The 7,683-nt window shown below is 33.2% G+C and overlaps 1 protein-coding gene across 1 annotated transcript in view; it reads right to left on the reverse strand.

Annotated features, from left to right (window-relative positions):
* The window catches only part of SYN2 (synapsin II), a 180,913-nt gene that overhangs the window by 52,053 nt on the left and 121,177 nt on the right, over positions 1-7,683 (reverse strand). The window lies entirely within an intron of this gene.

Consider the following 7,683-nt stretch of genomic DNA (forward strand, 5'->3'; position numbering starts at 1 on the left):
CCAGGAAGTCACATATATTGTTTGTATAAAAGATTTGGGGCTGGCATAACTTTTTCTCGGATCTCATTTATTAATAATTACAGTGAAAGAACAGTGAAATACTGAATGCTCCATTTCAGAAAATTCTGTAATTAGCCTTTGACATTGCTAGAATATGAGAAAAAAATTGCCAAATTAAAGCGGTTAAAAGGACACCAGTCAAATGGTACAGGTACTCAGAAAGGATAAGTACTGACAGAACAGCTGTTGAGACATCAGACGACCATTAAAACCATGAGTTCCAGGTAAACTCATGAGCACAAAAAGATGTGAAAGCTCCTGGCCTCAGATCTGCAGATGCACATATGCAAATAGGGAACTATCTGTGTACAGACTGTATTTCACTTCGAAAAGTAAGAATACCCTGCCAGCCAAATATGAAGAAAAGATAGTTAAAGATTAAACACAGTTTCCCCTTTCATCTTCTCACCAAACTTGGCAAAGGATATATATAATATTTATTTATTTATTTATTTATTTATTTTTCTGGTTAAGAAAAAGGAAATAATCCATATCCTAGAAGATTTAGTTTGTTATCTGTTATAAATGGCCATTTATAACATTATCCACACAGAGAATATTTGTAAAAGTATTCATTAGCATAATTCAAAACATGTGGGTATATCCATTAGTCCGCAATATGGGGGAGTGGAGGAAACAGTCACCAAGCCTGGGATGCTTGTTTTGTTGAGATCACCCTTTTGGAACTACCATGTAATAGGTGCAGAACAAGAAGACACCATCAGGCATGAAGTGTGAAAAGAAGCAGAAAATTACAACATTCAATAAACGTCACAGTTTTGTAAATGAATTTGGTAGAAAGCAGTAACAATGGCTACAGGGTCAGAGAAAACCTGGGAAGAGTAAAGAATATGAAAACTGCTCTGTAGAAAGGAAGGTATTGAAACAGGCGCTACAACTGTGACCTCTGAGCAGTTAATTAACAAGATTAACAGGTAATTAACAGATAAGCTCATGAACACTTATCTGATTAATGTTGTGCTCAGAATCATCTAGGTTGGAAGAGACCTCTAAGATCATCTAGTCCAACCTCTGACCTAACACTAACAAGTCTTCCACTAAACTATATCACTAAGCTCTACATCTAAATGTCTTTTAAAGACCTCCAGTTTACACTATACTGCTGCCTGTATTTTCAATGCACTATGCTGAAAAATAAAAAATGATCTGCCAGAGTACTTCTTACTAAGGTGTACTTAGTGCTTCTATTCTTGAATTCATGACTGTGATTTCCTTTAAACTGAAATTTTTGTCCTGTGCTTGCAGTTCCACTGTAGCAGCAGCAGCAGCACCAGGATAAAAATTCCTGTTACTTGAATGTCTCAACAAGAGCCATGTCCTTCCAGTGAACCTGACAAAATAAACTTAACTTGTGTTTTAAAAAGAAACAAAACATACGTTGTAACTAGAGGCAGCTGGCAGCACTATTAGTCTGGTGAATGTAGGTTCATTTTTTAGGATCTATGCAGAGATCAGAGATTTGACATCCCTTTCTTACAATGTATTTCTGCTTTGTCAGTTTATTCTCTTCTAAACCTGAGCCAAGCCTAAAGCTCTTAGTCAGAAATCCTACTTATTTATTTATTTTCCCTGAATGGAATTCGAATTAGTTGAAGAGTGTGACATGATTTTACCATCATAAAATTTGAAGGAATTGTCCAATTAAGCATTGACTTTGAACTCACAGAGCTGTGTACGCCTGGTCCTGTTTAGGTTCAATGGCCAAAATGCACCACATCCCCATTTCTACTGCTTGGAAGCCTGTTGGTTACTGGCACTGCAGGACATTTTTCTACACAGTTACACTGCACAGAGGTCTCTACATAAAACACCACAACTAGCTACAAAATATGTTTCCATTTTGTAATAAATTAAAAAAATATTTAATTTTAGATAGCTATGAAGTTCCTATGCTCTTAATTAGGATAAATTTGAAAATGTAATACCATTTAGTAAACTCTGACCATTATAGATACTTTAACTTCTCATTAAAATACACTAGAGACTATAAATTACATTCATGGAAGTTATCCAGTAACAATAAAACTGACTTGCACTCAGAAGCAATTTCATCTGCATCAGTTTTAAAACTGAAGGTTATTTGTATTGACTTTACAAAGATAAGCAACGTTTATCTATCTACATTTTAACTATTTTTTAATATCTGGGCACTTAAAGATTTCATAAATGTGTTTATCATACTTTCTACTGTAGAAATAAGTATTCTAGTTTGATATCTAATACCAAAAGGCACTGTTATTATCTTCTATATTACTGATGATATTGCTTTGTTAACTGGTAGGTGGTTATTTAACTAACCAGTAGAGTCTTCATCTGTGTTATTTTTTGTATTTTCCTGTATGTAATGGGAATAACACATATCGTTTCCTCTTTCAGAAATTTTCTGAAGTTTATGAGCCAGGCTTCCTAGTCTCATCCTGTGATTGCATCACTGTAAGTCTATCAATTTAATATAAATTCTTAAAAGTTAAGCTTCATACACTGAATTGCTCAAAGGGTTGTAAGTGCTTCTGCAATTTATGTATTTTTAAACAATGCTTACAGTTACATAATATATTTTATTTTCAAGAAATAATTTGAATTCTTGTAAATTTACTTTTTATTATTTAACCAAGATATAATGTAAAATACATTCATTGCTGTATATAAAAACACAACTAGGCATATATCATCTAATTAAAAAAAAAAAAAAAAAAAAAAAAAAAGTGCTCTGCTGGCAACAGTGCAGGAAACAGTTTTTTGAAGGGGCATTCATCCTGACTTTAATGTCCTCATGGTTGAGTTGACTAGAAGGAGAAAAAGGGAAAAAAAAAAAAAGAAAGAAAGAAAGAAAAAAGTTGCAACACAAAAAAATAGATACTTCATAAACATAATTTACCTCAAGTTCAGTGTTTAAATATTTATCTTTCCAATAATCCCCAAGCAAAGTTCATTTAACCACTCTAGTTCCATGTAATTTATTTGTGGAATATGCAACAGACTAAATCTAATTTTGCTCTGCTTACTTTGGAGAGAGGAAATTAAAAATGAAATAATGAAGGTGGCTTTTTATTCATTTTTTTCTTTCCCAGAAACAGGCAGGAAGAGTCCTAAATCAATAAACAAGCAGGACTTTCTCTGGTCTATTTGGTTTAAAAAAAACAATCCCAAGATAAAAGTTTGGGTCAGACATGCAGAAGCTCTCTCTCTCACCAGCAGGGGTAGCTCAACATATTCCTCTCACGATTAAGAAAAGCAGAAACCTCATGCTTAAGCAGCTGTTATTCTCAACAAAGAACAATTCAAAGATATTGAGCCAGATTTTCCACTGTCTTGTACCTTGACAGAAAATAACTAGTTGTAAAAATCTGTATGCAGGAATATTTTATAGTCCCTTTACACTGGTAGCAAGCCAAGGGGAATTTAAACACTTTGTATTATCTTTTCAGAAACATGAGTGTTAAAGAAATCTAAAAGCTTGAGTGAATGAAAAGAGTAGAGCATTAATTGATCAGTGTGCAAGGCCATCAGAAAGGCAAATGCAGCTTAATTGTGATTTTTTCATTCCAAACAGAGGGTTAAAATGGCTTATAGACTGAGTGCAATATGGGAGCTGATGCCAAATTGGGTTCTCTGAGTACCTCTCATACACAGTTCCTTCAGCTGCCATTAACATCACCTCATAAGACTGGATCTTATGAAGCCAACTCTCTTTGTACTCACAGAAATCAATACATGTTTTTACATGACCTTAGTGCATAAAGGGACACTGGCAAGTAAGTCTGAACCAGGAAATCAATCCAAAATACCTTTGTCACAACATACTTTGTTCAATTAAAAAAAGAAGTTATCTAAATCAATACACAAGTGACCTTCTGGTAGAAAAATCTTACACTTTTAATGTCAGTACAGCATAAAAACAGATATTTTCATGAACAAGAAAAACATTAACTATAATGTCAGTGAATCAAAAAGAGCAGTTCTCACAGGTTTCTAATAGAAAATCTGGAGAAGACAAAATCTTGGCAGAGACTAATTATATTTTAATTTTGGAACGTCAGTGTCTCATTCCATTCCAATCATTCTATCAACTATTTTGCAATCTCCTTCCTCTAAAACAAAATAACATTTCACCACCTTACAAAAAAAATGACCCTAACTGTTGTGACCATAAACTGAGTGCATTTTTTAACTAGAGTATTTAGGAAGTGACAGCATTAAGTACCATCCCTTTTGAAGTGGGCTATAGTACATATGGAGATACTGGAGTTTAAAATCCATGAAAGCTTTTCTCTTTTGCAAAATACTATTCTAATTTTGATTTTATAAAAAAAATATAATTATAATATAATTATACAGGTTTTGGATGGGATGTGTGTTGTGATTATTCCAGGTTATTTATAGGAAAAATAAATGCAACACCAAATGAAAATTAGGGAATATAGAACTCCAGCAAAGCATCAAAAAGGCAACAGATAAACTATTACTGTGGAGATTCCTGCCTGCAATCATTCTAAAATAAGATTAATTTTCCACAGTAGAAAGAGGATAGGATAGATATAGATAAAAAATATATACTCTGTAGACAGTCAGGAGCTAATGTGCTGAGCAAGCAGTCCAACCAAAAAACACCATGTAGATTCAAACTGCTTGACAGCTGGAATGGAAAGCAACCTTTCTGTTGTATATCCCATCATAATTAAATAGCCTTTAAAGAAGCTGTATGGACAATCCCTATGCAACACAGTTCAGAGCAACTTGACATAAGTCAAAGTACCCAATTCAAGGTGGCCCGCAGAAATACTCTTGATCAGTATCCAGGAAACTATAAACTGAACTCATAGCGCTGCCTCTTAAAAACAAACAAACAAACAAGCAAAAAAACTATAGAGGGGAAACAGTTAAGAGATGTCTTCTTGGGGAAGAGATGAGAGTATCATAAAATCATAGTATCAAAACAAAGGGAGACTGAGTGTTCTTAATATGGGTCTCTGGGGACCATTAGATGAAAAAGAAACAAAGTTGGCAATTAATGACCTTCAAGATTTTCCAGAATGCTGTTGATGGATGACAATGCTAGGTAGTAAAAATAATAAGGAACATGACAACCCACAGTCCATAAAGCCCCTCCAAAATTATAAGAATACACATTTTTACAGTATCCATTGAGAATGGAATGATGAAGCTGATTTGACTGTTGCTAGGTGTTCTGCCTTCTTTCTGTACTGTACACATCAACAAATATAGTGAATTAATCCCAATCCTTGTTATTTTCTTGCATTTTACTAGAAAATAGAAATGAATTGTCCTACACTGGTCTTATTTAGCTGGACAGAAATGAGAAAGTGCCAAGTGTTTTTTCTACTGTGCCAATAATGAATTGAAGGAGTCGGTGTAACTATGTCCCTTGATACAGGGAGTTTTCTGTTTCTTATTAGTGTTAGTTATATCAGAACATAACCAGGGAGTGGGCACTATTTAATCCTGCAACTCTTCATACTTCATTAGTGTTTTGACATAATTTGCTATGATATCATGGCTTATTTATCAAACTAAAGGAAAATCAACATTATAACATAACAGTGTAGTGAAAATGTATTGTTAGTCCTTTTATACAAAATGAAGAAGACCGAGTGTTTCATTTGCTTTAGTCTGCTTGTGTTTATGAAATGTTGTCTACCTTTTCTTTACTATTACCATAGACAAAAGAGTATTTTTACTTCCATATTGACCAAGGAATGTTTTTGGAAGTAATCTCTGTATTTTACAGGGTCAAAATATAACTAATGAAGTTAGATCTAAAATTTTATTCATTCAATTAAAAATATGAACTATAATATGAAAAAACAGTGCAGCTTCAAGCTAAGACCTAATGTTTACTGATACTGATACTGTGGCCATAGGTACTCAAACACTGCACCGATACAAAAGCTACAGATATTTGGTTCCTGTGATAAACAGACTAAAAATGCATTTTTATGAGAGCATGTTCCCAAGTACAGAGATTTTCAGACTTAGTAAAATCCTTTTCTAATGTTATGATATAAATATTTCTAAATTCAGATTAGAAAAACTCTCAATCACTTTTTTCTTTTTGCAAATGTCATTCTGACTTAAGGCACATTAGATAGCCAATAGTGACACCCGAGCAACAGCCATAGTGTAATAAATGGTAAAATGATAATATTGCTGCCACTAGAAGTACCATTACTTTAGTCACAATTCAATTCCTTTACACACACCTGGTATATCAGCTATAGGAAAATAAATCGTCTGAGGAATATACCATTTTCTCTGAACTACATAAAAGTGGAGGAATATAGGCCTAGCATCACTGGTCAAAAAGCTATAGTTTTTGAAAGACTGGAAACAATTGCAATTTGATGAGAATGTTCTTTCAAGTTGCCCCCTTTTTGCCTCTCTAACTCCTGTTTCTGTAAAGTTATAGACTACTGTGCAATGGCATGAACTCAGGAGATGGGTCCCTCTCTCAAGTAATGATACCCTAAGGGTTTAAGAATTTTTACTGGAATATAACTTCTCTGTAACTTTTCTTTTTTTTTTTTCCAGTCATATCAGTTCAAATGTTTTGCCTAAAATAATTGCATTTTTCATCTCATTAGTCATAAAGTCATTGTTTAGATATTAATTGAAAATACCCATGATTGTGGTTACCCATGAGAGCCTTGTATTTGGAATGCATGTCTGCTACTCTCTGCAGACTATATAATAAATAGTTTTGGCAACTATTTTCACCTGTACTGGCTGGCAGAAGCCATGCATGGATTTCACCATGAAACAGCTTACCTATAGAAGGTTGCTTTTAAAGTTACCTCCATGGACAAAGTGAATTGTGCATTGGCTTCAAGGATTCTTCACCACCCATGTTATGCATCAGACAGAAAAGAATTAAGGATACTTCTCAGCTATCTTGCATTAGTTTTGGAATTTAAAGATACTTGACAAATCTTATTTTTTCATAATTAAGATTTATCAGAAAATACAAAAACCTTATTCCTGAAAATAGAAAAACATGAATAAGGTTTCACATCTTTATACTCACATAAAAAGCTTCCTGAAAAAAGGTAAATTTCCTCCAAGTAAGAACAGAGATGTTAACAAGTCTAAATTATTTTCAGGTGTTAGACCTGGACCTGGATCTAACCTTATGATTGAAGCCAAAACTTAAGACAAAAAAATAAAATAAAATAAAAAAAAATCAAAGCATGAATGCTTGAACTAAATCACTAAATCACAATATCATGTAAAACATTCCCAGCTCAATTTTGAACCTCGATCTAAAATCTGAAAATAAGACCTAATTCAAATAATTTTATTTATATATTTTTTAATTGACTGTGTCTCTGAGGAGAATGAGATAAAAAGAAGAGTCTGAGCATCTATTAGTGGTAAAACTAACTTACTGTTTAAAAAAAAAAAATAAATCTGCTGCTGTGAAACATGTACACATCTATGTATATGTAACAAACTATTTTGTGTACACCTAAATCACAACAAAGATTTTCATGAGTCTCCACTGAAATGGTCAAATTGCATTAATGAATTTTCAATTCTCAAGCTTGAATTGTGACAAAAAAAAAAAAAAAAAAAAAGCAATTATTT

Source organism: Aythya fuligula, chromosome 10 (genome assembly GCF_009819795.1).
Source record: "Aythya fuligula isolate bAytFul2 chromosome 10, bAytFul2.pri, whole genome shotgun sequence".
Lineage (NCBI taxonomy): Eukaryota > Metazoa > Chordata > Aves > Anseriformes > Anatidae > Aythya > Aythya fuligula.